The sequence below is a fragment of the Pteropus medius genome, unplaced genomic scaffold, assembly GCF_902729225.1.
Source record: "Pteropus medius unplaced genomic scaffold, Ma_sr-lr_union100, whole genome shotgun sequence".
In the NCBI taxonomy this organism is placed as follows: domain Eukaryota; kingdom Metazoa; phylum Chordata; class Mammalia; order Chiroptera; family Pteropodidae; genus Pteropus; species Pteropus medius.
The window spans coordinates 13,384,542-13,406,488 of record NW_024349225.1 but is presented as its reverse complement, the minus strand read 5'-3'; the positions used below and the strand labels follow the sequence as shown (position 1 = coordinate 13,406,488).

At 37.0% G+C, this 21,947-nt stretch overlaps 1 long non-coding RNA gene across 1 annotated transcript; it reads left to right on the top strand.

Annotated features, from left to right (window-relative positions):
• The first annotated feature begins 415 nt into the window (after positions 1 to 415).
• On the top strand, positions 416 to 19,491 carry LOC120617746 (uncharacterized). Its single transcript, XR_005657030.1, has 3 exons — positions 416 to 2,372; positions 13,880 to 13,999; positions 15,028 to 19,491. It is a non-coding gene; the product is annotated as an uncharacterized LOC120617746 (long non-coding RNA).
• Positions 19,492 to 21,947: the final 2,456 nt, after the last annotated feature.

The following is a 21,947-nucleotide window of genomic DNA, read 5'->3' as shown; positions in this document are numbered from 1 at the left end:
TGCATTAATGAAATGCTAATGACATCATGGCCAAGGCCACATTTGGAGGTCCCCCAAAACTCCAAATGACTGTTGTGAAAAGAAAACAAAATTTTAATCAAATGATCTGTTATTTTAATGGCCACTCACAAAACAGGAGATTTATTGAGACACATAAAGTTTGTTTGCGTGAGTCAAGGCAAAGCTATTAAGAATTACCTTCTTCTGGGTCCCCCTCCCCAGTTTCTTGCAACATAATACTACCAAATATTTGTGAATTGTGACTCAAGTCTGCAGTCCTATTTCTAGCAGAAAATAAAAGAGAGGCTGGAGAGAGAGAGAGAGAGAAAAAAAAAACAAAAACACGGTGCCAATTTGTCTGCCTGGGCTCTGATTATTGCATGCAGAATTTTTTTTTTTTTTTCTTTCGGGGGAGAAGGATTTGGTGGGAATGTTTCTCCCTTCAGGGTGAGATATCTGATATCCATCCTGAGACCAATCATAAGGCCAAACTTTCATGCAAAACTGCACAAGGGGGAAAAAAATGAGTCTTTGGGTAAAATTCTCATCTAAATTTGCAGCAGATCTCTAGTTTCCGCTGGGCAATTATGGCTCCTTTTACCATTTCTGATTGCAAAACACATTGATTTTTTTAAAAAGTTATTTCTGATAACTTGAGAACTTTCCATCCCCGGGCCCCTCCCCCAACTCCTCCTCCTCCTCCCCTGTGACTCTCTGGTCCTCATTCTGCCTCTCCTGTCCTGAAGAGCTATCCGGTGACCCCTGGTGCTGATTAACGTTTCCTGGGTGACCCCGATGCATTTTATTACCCTGGCTGGTCATAAAACCTGCTTAAACTGCTGGCTTATCCGGACTCCTGCGTCCTCCTTAGAAAGCCCCACAGTAAACCCAAACTCAGGCAGGGAAAATACAGACAAGGCAACGAGGCCGGACAGAGGGCTTGAACGTGGCCTTTGTCCATACCAGGGAGCGCTGGGCAGAGGGGAGGGAACGGCTTAAAATGAAGACAGACGCTCCCGAGGGTTCTGGAGGAAATCAATTTAGTACTAGTGTAGATGGGACGTGGAGAAGTAGAAACAGAAGGAAAGCGAGGGAAAACATTAAACTCTTTGGTGTTGCGTTCTGTTCTTTTTCTAAAACGATGCCAACAACATTGAAATCGCTTGCACGGTGAAAGCGAGGCAACCAACACAGGTTAACATAAGGCGTCTCTGAAAACGACGTTTCTCAAGCGAATCCCAGGAAAACATTTATTAGGCTTTTAGAAGCAACACGAGGTGGCTAGAAGCCTTTGCGAATTTACGTACTTACTACATCTGGGTAAAAAATATTATCTGTACACGGCTCGGTAGGAACCGACTTCCGGTTAGGCTTGGTGTAGCTGTTTGTTTTCCTGGCTGTCAGGTGCCAAAGGGAGACGAAATCTATAATACTCGCAAGTCTCCGTGGATGGCACTTCTGTGGCCGGGATGTGGCATGGCAGCGCTTGTAGGAGAGGCCAGAGAAGTCAGCGTTTGAAGGGAAAATGGTGCTATAGGAAGTCGAAAATTACCAAGTCCTGAGCTTTCCCTGGTTCTAAAACTGAATGTGTGCGTGTGCATCAAATCCAGCCTTAGCACTTGGAAATAAAAACCCTTAAATTCCATTTCCACTGGCAAAGTCCGAAAATAAATCAGCAGGGTCAGTTCCGATCCTTGAGCCAGAGGAGGAGATTGTAGTCTGGAGATTGGCCAAGAGATGCCCATCTGTTCAGTTCTATAAGATGCTGCCCATTGCCTCATGGGCAACAGGATGAAGATCTGAAGCACAGAGTTAGCCCCTGGCAGCTGACCGGCCAACCACAGTAGAGAGAAGAACACAGCTTTCCCAGCTTCCCCTGGCAGGTCCCCATTTCAGTGACGCTGAAGCTGGCTCGGGTCCAGACTCTTTGCTGGGAGTCCTAGTCCTGGGTATTCCTAATCCCCAAATAACAGGCTCCCAAGGAACTAGGCGGTCTTCTCAGCACCGCCATGATCTAAAGCTTCGGTCGTTCTCACACCAGCTAGACTCCTTAATAAGGTAAAGTCAAGGGCCCAAGCGAATCATTGATGACTATTTAATCAGCATCTGATGACAAAAAAGTGATTTGTTTCTCTTGGAATCATTTCCTATGTTTCTGTGTTTTTTAAACTCTTGGAAAACTTGCTGCATTATTCTTCCTTCTATTCAAACAAAGAAATACAAAATAACCATGAATTCAACTCTACTGTAGACAAAAATGGTCCCTTTTGCCTGTTTTTCCTTTCCATGTAGCCACTAAGCAGAAGTCAATCATTCCCTCGAAGATGCTGTTAGTGGAAGCTGGTGTGTTTGTCAATAGCTAGAGTGAACTGGTGAGTTACACTTTATTTATTTCACTCCCGATCTAATTTAATTCACTCAGAGAGACTTCATAGGGAATTATCTTGGATAAAGTAGCTTATTCTCTACTTGATAAATCAATTTCTCACTCCTCTGTTTCTTGGTGGAATCTAAACTTCTTTTACATTTTATATATTTTGAAGATTACATATAGTACATCTTCTTAAAGGAAGTGATACATTTTTCTTTAAATAGTGGAGAGTTTAATTGTTTTTGAAAAGGCTTGTTCCATGCCTTTAGACAGAGATTCTAAGATAGGAAAGTGGGTGTTAGATGTTCCAACTCAACTAGATAGGTTGGGGTTTTTTTCTTTCCAGGGAGAAGGATGAAACAGGGAAATAGAGGGTGGATAGGCCAAATGCAGTTGACGGCCTTCATGTATTTGATTCAAAAAAAAAAAAACAATGGTGGGTTGAGAAAATGATAGAGTGACAGAGTCTAGAAAGTTAAGATATGAAATAACCCAATAAACACAGTTCTTGGAATCTAGCCTAGAAAAATAATATTTATGACGGAAAAGTTATAAGCAGGAAGATATTCACAATAGCAAAAGTTTGAAAACATTGAAACTATCCAAAATTGGGAAAATGAATAATTAAATGTTGACATACACACTGTGAAATATTATTACAACTACTAAAAGTGATAATATAAAGTTAATAAATCATAACAATGTCTTTATGCTATTATTATTCTAAGTGAAATGTCCAGATGAATAAAGATTAGGAAAGAATGCATAGAAACTTTCAGTTACTTTAATAGGAGTATTGTTTTAGGAATTTCTCCCCTTCAATTGTCCAAAGTTTCAGTAGTATTGCTATGGGGTGTTTATTATACAATACAAGATGCACAGTATAATTAACAATAATATATTTACATACACAGTGGCAAGCCATTATGTTGTTTAGAAATGTTTGGGATTTTTCTCTGTAGTATTTCTACACTCACACTATTTTAAAATAACATTAATTTGTCTTTTTTTTTAATCTCTAATAATACTTCTTGCCTTAAAGTCTAATTTGTCTCCTATGAATATAACCACTCCCCTCTTATAATTACTATTAGCATGATATTTTTTCCAGCCTTTAATTTCAACCTATTATTTGAGTCTAAGGCATATCGCTTTTAGATAACAAATACTACTTTTTATCCAATATGACAGTTTCTGCCTTTTGATTGGATTTAGATCATTCACATTTAATGTAGTTATATATTTTTTTCTGATGAAAAATCTGCTATCATTCTTATGTTTGTTTCTCTGTTAATGTGTTTGGGGGGTGCTTATAAGAATTTTGTGTTTATTATTGTTTTTAAGAAATTTGATTAAAATGTTCCTTGGTGCCATTATCTTCATATTTTTTTTTGGTGGTATTTTGGAATCTTTGAGCTCTTAGAGCTATGAGTTTATAATTTTCATCAAATATAAAATTGTTTTGACCATTATTTCAGCATTATTTCCTCCAAATTTTTTTGTTTCTCCCCTCCTCTTTTTGGGGGACTGGAATTATGTGTATAGTCATACCACAGCTCATTGAAGCTCTGTTTTTTTCCCCAGTACCTTTTATTTCTCTCTGCGATTCCTTTTGGCTAATTTCTATTGCTGTGTTCTTCAAGTTCACTTATCTTTTCTTCTGCGATATCTAATCTGCCATTAATCTTGTCCAGTGTATTTTTTTTTTATTTTTGACATTGTAGTTTTCATTTTTAGAAGTTCATTTTGATTTCTTTTATAACTTCCATGTCTCTACTTAATACATTCAATCTTTCCGATAGCTTCTTGATCATATAAGTGTTGCAATTGTTTTAACCTCCTTGCCTATTATTCTATCATCTGTGTCACATACGGTTTGGTTTTGATTAATTGATTTTTTTCCGTATTATCGATCACATTGGTTGCATGCTTGATCATTTTTGATTGGATGCCAGACATTGTGAATTCTTCGTTGGTGGCTAGGGAGTTTTTGTTTGCTTGTTTGTTGCTTGGTTTTGGTATTCCTGTAAATATTCTTGAGCTTTATTCTGGGACATTGTTAAAATATTTGGAAACAATTTGACCCTTTAGATCTTGCTTTTAAGCTTCATTGCACTAGAACATAGCAGCGTTGATTCGGGGGGGTGAATATTTTCTTACCTTGAGACAAAATCCTTCGGAATACTGTAATCGAAGCTCAATGCTTTCTGAGGTTTTCCACTCTGGCTGGTGGGATTGTTCCTGCTAATCCTTTCAGGTGTTTTTCCCCTCAGTCTTGAGTATTTCATTACATGAATGTGCTGATCAGTATTTAGCTGAATATAGAATTTTCCCTCTGTATAGCTTTCTTCTCTCTGGTATTCTCCCTGAAAAATTTAGCTATGTCTTACTCCCCTGGATCCTAGGTCTGTCCCCTCAACTCAGGGAGATTGCCACGCTCTTGAATTCCCCCTTCTGTGTCCTGACTGAAGACTTTCTCTTGGCTGTAAGCTGGATCAGTTATAAGGTTTACCTTGTTTGTCTCCCATCTCTCAAGGGTCATTTTCCTTCATTGCCTCATGCCTGATGTCAAAAACAATTTTTAATATATTTTCTATGGTTTCTTGGTTGCTTTTTTGTGGGGTGGTAATCCATTTTGATGGGATGTAGACATTTCCATGTCTTGAACAAAATTTTACCGAGGTCCAAGCTCTAAGTTTGTTTGGCAATGTCGTTGCTTAAAATCTTGGTTGGTTTAACACTGAAAAAATGTAGCTTCTCATCTACTTGCTTGGTGCCATGTGCCAGTAACCACACCCTAAATCATTTTGAAGCCTAGTGTTCAGATCTGCTTTATATCTTTGCTTTCTTATCTGTACACTTGTCTTTCTCAACTTAATAGCAGCCACCTGGAGGCTTTCAGGCTTGAAGGTGAGAAACCAGAATGTGATCACTTTTCCAACAGGGAGGTTTAATGGGACATTCACCCTTACATTTTTTTTATTGTTGTTACTCTCTCACCCTTAGAGGTTGATAATAATCAGTTTTCCCAACCCGGTATGACCTTTCTCCTCTTTCTGTAATCCTTCTAATTTCTGCTTGCAAATTGGCCATTAATGAGTTTATTACTTCCTTGTAATATTTTGACAAAAGCAATCAGCAACAGCCAATATTTGCTTCTAATTGTCGTCTTTTCTAATCTCTTCTGCTCTGCATGTAGTCTGGCCTAAAGACCAAGTCACCACAAGTGAAGGTTCGACCTTTTTCTCTTTTCTCCTTTTCTTGGCCACTGAGTAACATTAATTTTCACGCTTCTTTCCTTTGATGTCAGTTTTCTCATTGGCTGCTTCACAAGGCATACATTTACATTTTTTAATTTCAGCAATAACTTATTTCAAAATATTAATCTCTGGATTAGGATAATCAATGTAGCTGCCATAAGAGAAAAATGCCAAAATCACAAAGACTTTGGAAAATAAGTTTAATTTTCCTCATGCAAAGTTTGATGTGTATTGGCCAGTCTTCCTCAAAATTGTAGCTATGCCATCTGGAACGTGTGGCTTCCAAGTGTTCCAAGGCAGGGCATAAAGAAATGCAGAAAGCGCATCATTCCTTAACGACCTCATTTCACTCACAGTTCATTGGCCAGAATTTGTCACATGGCCCCAACCTAACTGCAAAGATAGTTGGGAAATGAGAGAGACACAAGGAAAAAACTGGGAGAAACAAGGGAGACACAATGATTGACTCTGCCACACCACGCTGATAACTTCACATAGTGCTATTCGTGTTTTCTCTACAGCCACATCTTTCTGTGTATAAATGCATGTATTCATAGGTACCCGTATATGTATATCATCTTATCATCGTTTTATAAAAATGGAATCATATTTACTTTTCTCTTTTTTTCAAAAACGTCTACTGGAAATTTCTCCAAATTAACTGCCAGACCTCTAATTTATTCTGTTAAATGGCTTCATAATATTCCACAGTGTAATTTGTACTATCATTTGCTATTTTTATACTGAGATATATTTACTCTATCTTTGTCAGTCTATCAACTGTGTGTGTATATCCAATCATATAAAATCCATTTTTCAAAATCGATGGCTTTTTCCCACTGTGGGATAGAGACCCAGGAGTAGAATTTACTGGGTTAAAGTGCACATGTTTTGTTAATTTTCATATTTGCCAGATTGGTTTCCGTAAAGGCGGAAACCATTCGTATTTTCACCGGCAATATATAAGAACCCACGTCTCCACGAATCTGATAAAGACAGATATTTCAACACTTTTTAATTTTGTCAATTTAATGGGGAGTAAAGAAAATTAGGAAAATGCAAAGTAAAGTAAGAATATTTTCATATGTTGCATGACTGTTTGGTTGCCTCTTGGATCCCTTTGCTGCTGGAATTCACATCCCACTTTTGTCAGATAGTACGAGCTTTTTATTATCATAGTAAACATCTGATGATCTTCTGAAGTACAAATATTTTTCCCAAGTCAATTTTCTAACTGTATTGGATATATTTAAATATAAAATATTTAATGTTATATGTATTTTTTACATTCAAAATGTTGAATTTTTGTAGTGTCAAAACTTTGTATGGTACTGAATCTCTCTCGCCTCTGGATTGTACTTGTTGTATGCTAGATTTTCTTGCCATAAATATTTCTTTACTTGTTTAAGGTTTAATGCATATGGAATTAACTCTTGTTTAGAGTTCAGTTTCATTTTTTTTCAGATGGGTAGCTTTCTGTGTCAGCATTTTTTATTAAATAATCTATGATTTCTCCTCTTTTCACATCTAAAATCATGTGTTTTCTGGGATTCTCAATTCTTTTCTACCGATCTATTTGTTTCTTCCTATGCCTATAACCATATTCATTCAGTTTCAACTATTTACTGCTGTCTTCTGCTAGTAAGGCAAATCCCTATTCACTTTATCGAAATTTGTTTGGCTGTTCTCAGAAATATTTGCTTCTTTGTAAACTTTGACGTCTTTTTATTCATTTCCCCCAGACCTCTATGAGGATTAAAACTGAGATTACATCAAATTTAAACAAAAATTTGGGGCAAATTGACATTTTTATCGTATCGGATCTTATTATCAAAGAACGTGAAAAGACTTTATTTGTGAAGACTTAATTTTATATCTTTCAATCGATTTTATGATTTCTTCATATAGGTTCTGTTCCTTAAAAAATTTATCTCCAAGTATTTAATAGTTTCTTCTGTGTGATTTACTTGCTAGAGCCTACCTCTACAACAGTGTTCGATAATGACCGGGTCCGTACCGATCCCTGTGTTGTTCTTGGTTTTTATTGAAATTGCTTTAGTGTTTCACCATTTAGGATAACCTTAGCTCTTGGTTTTAGATAAATAAACTTTTCAAAAGTTAGGAGTTACTGCTGAATTTATTAAATGATATTTTAGCATCTAGTGATAGAATTATGTTGGTTTTTACCTTCAGAATTTTGATGATGGATTATCGTGATAATTAATGAAATATCCCTTTATCCCTGCAATGAACTGTACCTATAAAAAAATAATTGTTTATTCTGTTTATATAACACATGTTCTATTTGCTTGTATTTTATAAGGATTTTTTTTTTGCATCATTATCTCTAGGCGATATAGGCTTTTACTTTTTCTCTTTTGCATTATTATTGTTAGATTTTAATATAAAAGCCATGCAGGCTTTGAAAAATAGGTTGGAGAAATTTTTTTTCTTTTTCTATGGCCTGGAATAGTAAAACCAACATTGGAATTATCTATTTTTGTATTATCAGATAAAATTGGTTATGAATCCATCTGTTCCTGGTACTGTTTTTAATGGTAAATCGAATCATTTGAGAATCTCTTCTGTGGTAAATGATCCATTGCATTTTCCCTGTTTCATCTTAGGTAATTTTATTTTGCTAGGAAATTATTCTTTTTCAGCTTCTCCAGATTTGTTGTTAAAAGTCGTACGAACTACTCTTTTATAATACTTTTCATCTTTTATAAATCTTTTAAAATTCCTGATCGTTATCTATTTTTGCATTCTTCTCATGGACTGTTGGGCTCTCCTCAACCAATTATTTTTCATGATAAGCTCATTGTCTAGTTATTGGAATACCTCAAGTGCCCATAGGCTCTTGAACTGTGAAAGGTGAAGCAGCCTTTGCAAACAAGATGCTCACTCCTGTTGAGACGAAATGAAAACCTATCCAATTATTGCTTAGTGGGAAAGAAGAACCTGTGTTGCCACATCTCTTCATTTTTAAAAAGAAGTCATGAATCCAGAATTTTATGTAGTATCTTCCCATTTCAAAATATTGATGACTTGTTAAAAAACTTTTTAGTATATAATACTCCAGATTAGGACCTCTGGAGTAAATGGTACTCTAGATGAAGGATAGTCATCGCTAACTTTAGTTCTGCGTCCTGGAAGGGAACAATTGTGCTTTCTTTTTAGGCGAGCCTCTCAGAGACAGAGCCGTGTTCTCTACTTAGTTGTGTGTTCCCAAGGTTCCAGGTAGAGCATAAGATATACACAGGACATTCACTATATATTTATGGAATGAAGAAAGGCAACCCTTGGTACCACTGTCAGAGACTAAAGGATCGTTGGTCTGGCTTTTGTGAATATAGACAGTAATGCAGTAAAGGAAGCTGTTCAAGTGGCATTGAAACGTGAGAGAGATGAGGCAGGATGTCATTTAAAAAATTCCCTGAAGTTGCTTTTAGTAGGGGTAGAATGTCCAATCCTGAGTTTTCTACAAGACCGGAATATCTCCACTGTTCAACTTCTCTGTAGCAAAGAGTTAGCTGGAAAATGAATAATGCTTAATGAGAAAGATGAAGTTTTGTCTGAACCATGTGATTTTGAAGATTTTATAGTCTAAGAACTTCCTGAATGTAAGGTAGAGTCCGAGGATAAACTCGGAGACAATGGGTTTTCATTCTTTTCTATTTGCCATGCTTCTCGAAGAGACTTTTGTAGGGAAAGGGAAACAATGAAATCATTGTCCTATATTTTACAAACATGGAGAAGAAATGATTGTCTGAGATGAGACCTCAACATGATTTCAAAATTTGAGGGAGAAAGGCCAAAAACCCAGGTTTTGAATTGCGAACCCACTTAATCCTTGATTGGGCTCCAATGCTCTGTTCACATTGTCGCTTCCTGTATTAACCTGAGCCCTACTCCTAACTATGACTCACATGTGGTACTCATAGACAGCCTCAAGATGTGTGGGATTGATAGACGGTACCAGGCACGCTGCGTCACAGCTGTGGCAAAACGCCATGTCCCCTCAAGGGCATGGAGAGAGTGATTTCCCAGGTCAAAATATTAATATCTAGACTTTCAAGGCTGCTATTATTATCGTGAAAAAAAAAAAGCAGCATTCTATTGAATCAATAGACAGTTCCTAGGCTTATCATTGAACGCATCTCATTTTACTCTCTAATTTTAAATTTCTTTGTTATTAAGTTTCTCAGAGTTTGAATCATGAGTTTCAAAACAGACTATTATTAACCTCAAAGAGGACCCAGTTATCCATGATAGAAATACAGAGTATTTATAATATGTCTCCTTTCAAAGAAAGTATTCGAGGTGTGCTACTCAGAGTTAACGAAAGAGATTCAATCAGCCCTTCTGTCTGGGAGTTCGAGAATCTAAGTGTGCCCAAGGAATGCCAAACATGGCAATTTGCTCCAGGACTGTCACATCGCCCTACTTCCAAGGGGATGTGACACCCAAAGAGTTCACAGCTGTGCTGTCATCACAAGTTTAAATTTGACACTGGCAATAGCATAACCATGGAAAATAATTTTTTTAAAATGATCACAGCTGAGTTTTTAGATTACGTGAATTGTCATTAAGAAGTGAGCTCCATGGAGTTTGATAGACTATGGACATTAAAGACTACACAGTTCTTTACTTTATTACAGAATCAGCTGTGTCAAATACTGTGCTAGGCCTTTCACATCCATTATGTCACTTAGCCTCTTAATAGCCCCATTAACTAAGGACTATTATCCTTACTCTACACATGAGCAACTGAGGGTTTGAAGAGGTTAAATACCTCCCCCAAGATCACACAGCTGGTAAGTGACAGGACGAGGAAGCTGACCCCTGCCTGATTCTGAAGCATGTGCTCTTTCCATTACTGGTGGAATGACTGGAATTCAGATTAAGTTCCACTTGGCCTGGATTAAAGACCTGCTCTGTGGCATCCCTCAGGAGTGGAGTAAAGTAAAGGCTAATGAAAACAGCTGATTCACCTCCGAACTAAGCAGCACACATCACAGTAGTAAGAGACAGGGTCTCACCCTTGGAATGAAAATCACGATGGGACTGAAAGTTCTCTTCTCAGCCATTCCCTCTCATGGATGCCATGATGTCTGAAAGTCTGCTATGAGCGTTCCTTCCTTATACTCTCTTTTCAAAAAATGATATCTCTGGAAGACAGGAAAGGTTTATACATGAAATAAATTCATGCTCAGGTGTTTTACGACTGTGCAAATACACCTTGTGAGTAGTGAAAAAAGGCCAGTCAACACATTTTTGGTGCATAGAAGACAGGCTGAAAAGAAGAATGGAGATTCAGAAATAAGAAAACTCTTGATCTCATCTCCTGCTTCGGTCAAATCTTAGACACAGTAGTTTGGAAAAAAAAGGAGAAAATAAGGTTCTGGTATATTTTTCTCTAAGTAATCTAGAAGCTTAAAATGGGTCTGTAATTTGTAGCCATGTTCTTGATTTAAAGAAAGCCTAAAGATAACCACAATTTTTAATTCTATTCTTGTGTTATTCTATTCTAGTCACTGACGATTTGTATCATTTTAAAGATCAAACATTAGCATCAAAGTCTTTTCTGAATTATTTGATTTTGTAATTTTCCTAATCCTACACATAAAAGGTAAATTTAGGAAGAGATTTCTTTCCCCTTATCCTGGTGAATTTGACCTTTGAACTGTCATTAAGTTTGAAGCCCAAATTACGGATTTGCCTAAGCCTGGTAGTAGACAGCAAACTGTGCAAAACCATAGGGGAAAAAAAACTCAGTGACTTATTCTGCCTCGCTGACTTCCCTGCTCTGCCGAATACTGGAAAGTATAATGTAACTGAATATAGAATGTCCCACAGACTGTCAGGGTTAAAAGACGAGAGCCAAATTCCAAGCACTGCCAGAGTTGGCAAAACACAAAGTTCCATCTCAAAATAACTTTTTTTGCAGCTCCTAAAAATTGACTCCACTTTTCAGGAAGCGCTGCCGAGGCCTGTCACCATGACACAGGCCTGTGGCGTCGGCGGCCATCTTGTGCGATGAAAGACAAAGTGTCTGGCTCTGAGCCAAAAAAAGCCAAAGTGATCAATATTGCATTTTGAAAGCACCAATGGACCCTTTGTCCCAGGACTAACGCTTCTGGGAGATGTGCCAGAAGATTCACGTGTGCACATGTGTGCACACACAGTAACGTGATAATCCAGGAAATCCAGTCATATGGGAAGATCAAAAGCACGGCAGGATATTCCTGTGACTCTGGCACTGGTCAGCAATACTTCACTGTCCACATCCAAATATGAAGGCAGCTTAAAGAGTCTACAGATGGAAGATAAACAGAAACTTGAAAGAACGTACCAAGGCAGCTGATTTTTCTCCCGTTGCCCTTCCACCTACCAGGAGCAGCCCTGGTTGCCTTGTCAATCACTGCCCCGCACCACTTTGAAGTATGACTCTGGCCCCCGAACCCTACAGAGTGGATGCCAGCCTGGCCTGATCTCACCTCTTTAAGCCTCCTGCCCTCCAGTGTGCTCACAAGTGTTTGGAACATATATTGGGGATGGAGGGGAATATGATCCCAGACCCGGGTCCAGACAGCTACTAAGACGTGTCATGTGTCTGGCACCGAACACCATCAAGTCGCCAATTTAAAACCAACTCAATGACCTCAGTTTTCTTGGGAAAGAAAAAAGAAAGCCCACGTGGTTGATGAGAGGACAATGAAAAGATATCTTGCACACACACACACACAAATTATTTGTCTGAAAATCGAGGTCATATTTGGGTTGAAAAATACACAGTTAGTGGATCGCATTAACAGAAGGGACTAAGGAGGCATTCTTGCTACTGTTGTCCTTACAAATAAATGTCAAGGACACATTGACCCAGGGAGGAGATGAATATTCAATTTAGAACATTTTCCTACATTTAATATCTGCCTCTCCCATCATGTTTGCTGTTTTCAGTCTTTGCTATGAATAGCTTCTCATCGCTTTTCTATGAGGGAGATCATCATAATTACAACCTTACGTTATGGGAAAGCAGAAAGAAGTGACTTGGCAAAGGTCATGTGGCAATGCAGTGCCCTGGACAGGACAGGAAGGGAACTGATCTATCTGGAAACCATTCTGAGCTGTACGTCCCACCGTGCCTGGCAGAAAGCAAGGCTCAGGTTGCCCCAGCCAAAGCCGCGAGCTTATTCAGAAACATGAATGCCTGATGTGGATGTGATGTCACCAAGAAGAAGAAAGTAAACCGTGGCAGTAATATCTTGAGCAATAATACCTTTTTGAAAGCAATTTCCAGAATTATTACTATCGTGAGCGTTAGGAGTAAGACAGGGAAAGAATGGACTGTTCTTTAATACTGGGACATTTGATTTGGCACTTAAATTGCTGCGAACTCTACTCTTAGCTAACAACCTACCCTTTGTGAAGTTGTATATTAACTCATTCTTAGGGGATCTCTCTTTCGTGAGACTCTCCCGGGGGCTACTGGCCTGTGTCCTTGTGTGTTCTTGTATAGTCCACATGGCTATGGGATGAACCAGCACTTCTGTCCTAGGATGTTGCTTAGCTGTAGGAACTAGATGTTCAAAGAATTTTAGAAATGAAATATGAAGTCCATAATTTCTGAACAATGAATGAGCCTTTTTTCAGCTTACCCAAGCTGATAAATGTTCTATTCCCACCAAAACGTTAAGAATCTTTGAAAAACTCCGTCCTCACCACAACATAGAAGAGAGTAGAACTGAAAAGTCAAATGAGAGAAACATTTATAGTCAGTATTTTTCAACAAGTATGTGTTGCCAGATAAGTAAATCTTATTATAGTTGATTAAAAAAAACAAAACAAAACAAAAAAACCCTGTACTTCCTCTATGAATTTTGAAATATTTAAAATGAAGAAATGGAGAATTTTCTGTAATTAATATTAAAATTATGATGTGTGGAAGTAAACATGTAAATCCTAAGGTACAGGACAAAACCTTCATTGATAAAGAAAAAGTCTGCTAACAGAGGATATGATCCAAACTGGACAAGGACAGACGCATCTCCCTCAGCCAGATCCGAACAAGTGGCTTTCCCCAACTGTCCCACAAAGAGAAATTAAATGTTAATTTTCATATAGTTTGTTTCTTTCTAATATCGAAAAAAATTGATTATTAAATATTTCAAACAGTACATAGAAAATGGTATACTATCACCAGTTATGTTTCGCAAATCTTGGCATCTTGTCATGTTTGCTTTAGGTCTAATATTTTATAAGAAAGAAGTAGACGCATTTGAAGCCTGCAGTGGACACCCCTTTTCACCCCCTCATCCCCAGATTTCAACTTCCTGTCCTTTCTCCTAGCAGTAGCCTGAAATTGGTGCGTATCTTTTGCTGTTGTTTTCATACTTTATTATGTAGAGATGTATCAGAAATCATTATGTGTTATCGTTTGCACATTTTCAAATTTACCCAAATGGTATAATGTTGTTCGCATTCTTTTCTACTGGTTTTTACCCTTCCGCATTGTTTTTAGCATTTATCCAAATTGGTATATGTGTCTAGTTTAATCATTATAACCACTAAAATTGGTCTACTTGTGTGTGTATATTTAATAATAGTTCACTTTATTACTTTTCATTTTTATTTTATATTTTATTTTGGTGTTTTATTTTATATTTCTGTGATTATAGTGAGATTGATTTTCTTTTCTGTGATTTTCCTATTTATATCTCTTGCCCATTTTTCCATTGGGCTGATTTCTGAAATTAATTTGTAGGAGTTCTTATTCTGATTACCAATTCTTTGACAATTATATGTCTTGCAAATAACTCTTCTCTACTATGCCTCTTTCTTTCGTTCTTTCTATGTAGTTTGCTGTACGTAATGTCACGCCACACCCACCTCTTTTCTTCAAGACAGCGCCATCCACCGTACACAGTTAATGACCCCAAAGAAATTGTACAGCAATTTCATTTTGCTTTTGTGTCAACCCCAGATACAACTTGCTTCTGATCCCTGGCTCCATTTCCTTTCTTTGGCTCCAGATCTGATCTTCTTATATGACATTTGAACCTAGATGCTTTGACAGTCTGTGCTCCTCGAAAGTGTTGTCCAGCACTCCCCCTTGTCATCTCTGTTATTTTCCTCCTTCTGTAGATTTCCTGATTCTTATTTGACCCATGTACCATGTTTTCATGATCGTGATAAGCTAGATCCTTTGGTCTAGCATCAAGCTTCCTATCAAATGCTAGATTCTTACCAACTGATTTGTTTTCTTCAGACGTACATCACCATCTTGAATCATCTTGTCCATATATTCCTTTGCTTCTTACTGTTTCTCTATGCTCCACCCTACTACCACCATGTAAGCTTCACGAGGTCAAGGACTTTGCTTTTTCTCCACAGCATTATCAGGATTTTTGGAATGAATGAATCCAGGTGTTCTTTGAACAACCTCCGAATGTTGGAGACCTAATTCTAGCACAAGGATCTCTTCACTGTGAGAACCTGGCAAGTCTCCTGGAGGTAAACCCACACAAGTACGAGGGCTCTCCTAAGACTGGCCCCCCAGGGAACACAACTGAAAGAACCATATGCCTCAGACTTTACTTAAGAAGAAATCTCTAAGGAAACCCAAAGACAACAGGAGAGACAAACACAAGGACGATAGAGGAAATTTAAGCCTCTGACACCTACGCTACAGCAAACAGTAAATTCAGCCTAATTCCTACTAAGATAAACATAAAACCTCACGCAAAAGGTCTGCTCGCCTCCGTTCCCTTTACCCAGTGCATCATGTCAGCTTTCAATAAAAAAATTTTTAAGGCTTACCAAAAGACAACACAGTTGGAAGAGAGAGCAAGCATCACAATCAGAGTCAGATATTGCAAGGATGTTGAAATCATTAGATTGAAAATTTTAAACAACTGTGATTAATACACTAACAGCTTTAGCAGAAAAGGTGGACAACATGTTAAGAGCAGATGGATGATACCAGCGGGGAGATGGGCGTACTAAGAAAGAATCAAAAGGAAGTGCTAGAAACCAAAAACACTGTGTGAGGAATGCAGAATGCCTTTGATGGGCTCTTTAATAGACGACACAACCACAGAAAAGAATCAGCGAGCTTGAAGAAACGTCAATAGAAACTTCTAAAACTGAAATGCAAAGAGAAAGAAAAAAGAACGAGAAAGACAACAGAATATCTAAGATCCACAGGACGACTACAAAAGATATAATATATGATAATGGGAATACCAGGATGGAAATAAAGAGAAAGGAACAGAAGAAACAGCTGAAGCATGAATGACTGAGAATTTTCGAAAGTTGTTGATAGACATCAAACACAGATTGAGAAAGCTCAGAGAATGCCAAGCAGGATAAAAACCAAAAATCTACATCAAAGCATATAATATCAAACGGTAGGAAATCAAAGACAAGGAGAAAATCTTGAAAGACACCAGAGAGAAAAAAATCACCTTACCTACTGAGAAGCAAGGATAGAAATTGCATCAGACTCCTCTTCAGAAGCCCCGTGAGCAAGAAGGAGCACAAGCGGGTATTTAATGTGTTGAAAGAGAACATCTCTGAACCTAGAATGCTTCATCCAGTGAAATCATCCTTCAAAAGGTTTGACCCCTTTGGCTCCTTGGAATTTAAGATGTTTAGAACGAGCCTCTCAGTTCAACGCATTCCATCGAGCAGTGACTCCTCACTTCGTGGATCCTCCAGTGTGAGAGTAGGGATAATGATACTGATGTGAAGCAGGCATACAGGGCGGGGACACCCGTCAGGTGTGTCCTTTAAAGCAGTGCTAGAGCGTAGCTAAGACAGCACTCGGACTTGTACGTATGACAGGACTGATAGGCTGCTTATAAATTATTAATATAAAAACTCAGAGAACTTATTATACACCCAGAAGAAACAAACACTGTGCACCTGCTTCTGTAGCCCTGATGTAAGTGAAGGAAGAGCTGTGATTTAGACTGTTTTGTGGTTTCTTTGGCCTCTATCTGCCCCAAAGAAAACAAATACACACAGCCGTTAGAGCACTTGCTTTCTGCTCCAGAAGAGGATAAATGTGGAATAGAAATCTTGGGTGCCTGCAGACATTGCCTAATAACTAAAGAGTGACAAACACAGCAGGTCTGTCCTGGTTCCCAGTAAGGAGGCAGTAATTCATTATAAAAGCATTTCTGCACCTGCAACGATGGCTGCTTTATGCTCGTCTGTGCACCAGAGGCTGTCTGCATAACTGTGTGAGTATGAAGCCGAGGAAGTAACATCACTTCTGTGGGCCGGAGGTGGAAAGCACAACGATGATCCCAAAACCAAAAGAGAAAGACGTCCAGTCCCTCCGGAATAAGGCTGCTTTTCGGAGGCTTGGTCCCATCAAGGCCAGGGGTGCCTTCAGTTCAGAGGTGCTGAGCCGATTGTTAGCGCAGTTCTTTAAAATGAAATATAAACCAACGATTTGGGGATTCCGGACAGTGCCCAGTTTAAATCCTTTTAAAGGGCCACGCGGCTGTGATACAGTCAGTGCTTGGCTAAGGTTGGTCGATGAATTTAACCTTTCCTTCGACTGCCATTTCTTGTAGTTATTGCTGGTTTTTGTCAAGGGCCATGCGATAGAGACGTGGGTGTTATTTTAACAAATATTATTGATTACAGAGAGATGGAGTGTCCTTCAAAGTTTTCTCTGGAAAGCTCTTTTCTTCCTACTACGAATTAATCCTGTCGTGATTTTTAATACGAATCATTTGGAATAAAATGAAGATTTAAGTCACAAATGCTATGAAGCATTTCAGAGAAACTCATTTTTTCATTCATCCAGCCAGCTCTGATTGATTGCTGACGGCCAACTCTGTGTTGTGCTAAACACCAGGGGAATAGAAATCGGTCAGGACCAATCCCTGCCCAACAGGAGCTTCCACTCTCTAGGAGCTTGCGGATGTGTGAACTGATAAAAGCAATAGAATGTGATAGATCCGATGATAAGAAGATGAGCTGTGGTTCTGCAGGACCCGAAGATGAGAGGGGTCAACTGGACCAGGCTTCCCAGCGAAAGCAGTGCTCGAGCTGAGCCGTGAGATGTGACAAGATACCAGACTTTCTGAAGGAGGATGACTTCCAGAGAGAGGAGACTGAACATGCAAACTTAGAGGCCGAAAAAGCTTGATGCATTCAGAGAGCTGAAACTAGTTCCATTCAGAATAAGGGTTCATTTATGTATTCATTTATTAAACAAATTCCTTAAAATAAGGAACAAGACGTATTCAGTCCATGCTTGCATGAAGATACTTTATAGTGATGGAGGCAGATTTTTTTAAGAACTATGTAAAGAAATATATAAGTGCTTATTAAAAAAAAAGTGAGGGCTCAGTAGAAAGTAGAAAAAGGGAAGCGAAGGACAGAAATATTCTTTAAAGGCCAGGAAGTGCTCTTTGTGAGAGGTGACTCTGAAACTGAAGAATGAGCAAAAGATCATCCTAAGCAAATTTGGTGGGATGATCATTATAGACAAGTGGGCGGCAGAGGAAGGTTAATGCGGTTGATGGGAGGAAGCGCACACCGTCACTATGCAAAGGTGCTTAACCTCCCTCGTAGGCAGTAAGGAACCACTGGATAATGTTCAGAGACAAATATGATCATGTCTGCATTTCAGGAGATCCGCCTTCTTGGCAGAGTCGAGAGGTGTTGGCCACAAAGTAACTTGTTAGGAAATTGCTTCAGTGGTCCTGTCCGTCTGTGGAGAAAAGGTTGATGCAAGTGATTTTAAAAAAAGAAAACTGGCAGGATTTAATTTCTTAAAGCTATAGAATGATTTCTTTTTATTGTCTTTATTTGACTTTTATTTATTGTTTATAACACAAGAAATGCATGTAATTTGGGAAGAAATAAACAACAACCAAACGACAAATAAGACAAAATCACTAAAAAGCCCAACACTTAAAGATGACTACTTAAAATTTTGCATGCATTCTTCTAGTCTCATATCTATGCAAATATGTAGTTTATAAATATTTTGCCTAATTTTTCACATAATACTTACACTGTGACATCGTGATTTTGATAGCTGCATAGTATTTAATTATGTTTATAATTTATTTAATTATTATTGTATTATTTAGGTTTTTTCCACACTTTTGCATTATAAAAAAATGTTGCTGTGAATATTCTTATATGTGGATCATGGTGCTCCTATTTGATTATGTTTTAGGAATATATTCCCAAGAGCTGAATTGTTACGTCAAAGCACACAATTTTTTTTTAGTGCTTTTGATACAATCTGCCAGAATACCCTTTAGAAAAGTAAATTCTTCTTGTACCTTTGTTCTTCTAGCTGAGCTCTAAAATTAATTTAGGAAAGTGAAAAAAAAAATAAAGTATTTATTTATTTTAATTTAGGGCTAATTATTTTAATTTAGGGCTAATTAATTTAATTTAGGGCTGATTAATTTAGGGCTAATTGACATTTTTAACAGATCGACTATTTTCATCTGGGTATGTGCTGTGTCTACTTCAAAGCAAGTCTGTAATTTCGTTCAGTAGTGCTTTGTAGTTCGCCTTTCTGTAAGCCGTACTTATTTCTTTTTCATTTTATCCTTAGGTATTTGACATTCCATTACCATTATGATTAGAGTATTTTATTTAACATTATATATTCTGAGGATATTTGAAATACAGGAAAGCTGCGACGCCTTTAATATTTAATTTGTAATTGGCTACATTATTGAACTCATTCATTTTAAAGGCTTTTTTTCTGTTGATTTTCTCAAGCTATTCAGGTGGACAATTGTATCATTTTATAGCATTTGATAAATTTGCTTTCTCTTGCTAATGTTATTAAACCATTACATAGTTTTCTTACTTAATTGTGTTGCTGGCATTTCCTGAACAGTCTTACACAATCTTTGTGATCACAGTCTCCATTCGCTCTTGCTGACTTTAATGGGAATTTCTGGAGGGTTACATCATGAGGCATGGGATTGTTCAGTTATTTTAAACTATGCATATTACATGTTAAAAAGTCATTCTCTAATCCTGTTTTTAAAAGTTTTATCAAGAATAAGTTCTGAATTTCATTAAAGCTTCTTCAGTATCTCTTCTGATGCTTCTGCTTTGATGAATAATGGTGATACATACCCTAGTTTGAAGCATACATTTCTTTCTCGAATAAATCCTATTTTGACATTGTCTTCTAATAAATATTTTAAGTTGTTTTGTTAGTATTTTCCTCAGGAAATTGGTGAGTCTTTTGGTTTTTGTGCTTTCTCTATAAGGTTTTGGTATTGGGATGGTTTTAGCTGTACATATATATAAAGAAATTGAAAACATTCCCTTTTTCTCTGTGTTCTGGAACAGTACAAGTAGCCTAGAATGATCTGTTCCCTAAATGCATGAATGAATGTACTCATAAAATTACTTGGCTCCAGTTTCTTTTGAAGAGACAATTATTAAATTTCTTTGAATTTTCTTCCATGAATTTTGATCTAGTAAATATTTCTACTCTTTTTAGGATCAAAACTATAGCTTTGCTCTGAATACAGCTTTGGTCGCCTCTCCAGGCTGAGATCTATATAAAATATTATATATTATTAACACATATTATATGTAATGTTATATATTGTATATATTACCTATTGGGCATGTATAATGTGTTCTTTAAATGTACCTACTATTAGTACTAATTTATTAAATAGTGCATTTATTATTCTTTACTTTTCTTTCTTTTTTGGCAAAAAAAATAAAACATTATGAAGTTGAAGTTATCTTTGTTTCTTGTTCCATGACTATTCCTTTCCTTCCTTCCCTAAGGCAGCCACTATCATAAATTTGAGGGGAATCTGTCGATTTTACAGTTCTAAATCTTACAAAACTACAAATTCATGAACAACATACAGTATTGCTTTGTATGTTTTTTTTAAGTACATACACGCTACCATACTGATGTATATACTTCTGCATCTTTCATATGCAATGTATTTTCGAAAACTATGCAGACGAACATATAGATTGATCGATATATTTATACATATTGATATGGAGAGACCATTTGTGTTTAGCTGCTGCATGGTATTCTATAATGTGACTAAACCAGTTTATTGAATCCCTTCCTTTAGTAATATATCCATCCTTTTCATTTTTCAGCCTTTAGGTATAATTTACTTTTTAAAAATGGAGATATAATTGACATATAACAGTGCATCAGTTTTGGGTGTACGACATAATGATTTGATATATGTGTATATTGTGAAATGATTACTACAATAAATTGAGTTAACATCCATCACCACACTTGATTATCTTATTTTTCTTGTGATGAGAACTTTTCAGATCTTCTCTCATAGCAACTTTCAAATGCAAAATACAGTATTGTTAATTACAGTCACCATGCTGTCCATACATCCCTAGGACTTTCTTTTTTGATGTAATATACTTTATGTGTGTCTTTCGTTGTATCCTGTCACTGGATTTTTCCGTTATACATCGTTTGGCCAGTTCCGACTTTTAATAGATGTCTCTGATCTGTTTGTAATATTGCGAGTACCGATATTCTTGGTTTTGTGTTTTCTATTTACCATGCTTCTCTATATTTTTTTTATTTTTTGCTTTCCATTGACTTTATTGAACTTTCTTAATTCTTTATTTTTCCCTAGTGGCTTTGAAATTGCACATTATATTTATATTAATGAGTGGTTAACCTCTAATTTGTGACATATAAACTTAATTTAACTTGATTTAGCAAAGCCTAAAATTAATCATTATCTATATCTCCCATCAAAACAATGCAAAAACTTTAGAATGATTTAACTCCACAGTCTTATTTTTTTATGCCATTTTTGTCTAGATTTTGGTCAAGCTTGATTTTTAATTATACCAGTTTAGTAATTATTTTTATAGTTAAAAAAATCACAAACATTAAAAATAAACAAACCAACTTGAAGAAAAACCACTGGATGCATAAATGGGAAAGTTTTTTAACTTAGCAAAGATAACAAAACAATTTGAAATAGATATAAATCTATTCACTATATTAAAAATAAAGAGGTGATAAAAATCATTAGGCAAGAACAAGAGAGAGTGAAAAAGAATCACTCAACTTAGATAATGAGTGAAATAAAATAACTCAGTACATGAGTTGAACAATAGACCAGATTCTGATGAAGAGAGAATAAATTGGAAAATACATCTGAGGAAGCCATTCAAAACACAACACAGAGATATAAAGAGACAGAATATATGATGGAGAAGTTAGAAAACATGAAGGATGCAATCACCAATTCAGTAGAGATTTGAAAGAATTTCCAGAAAGAGGTCACAGA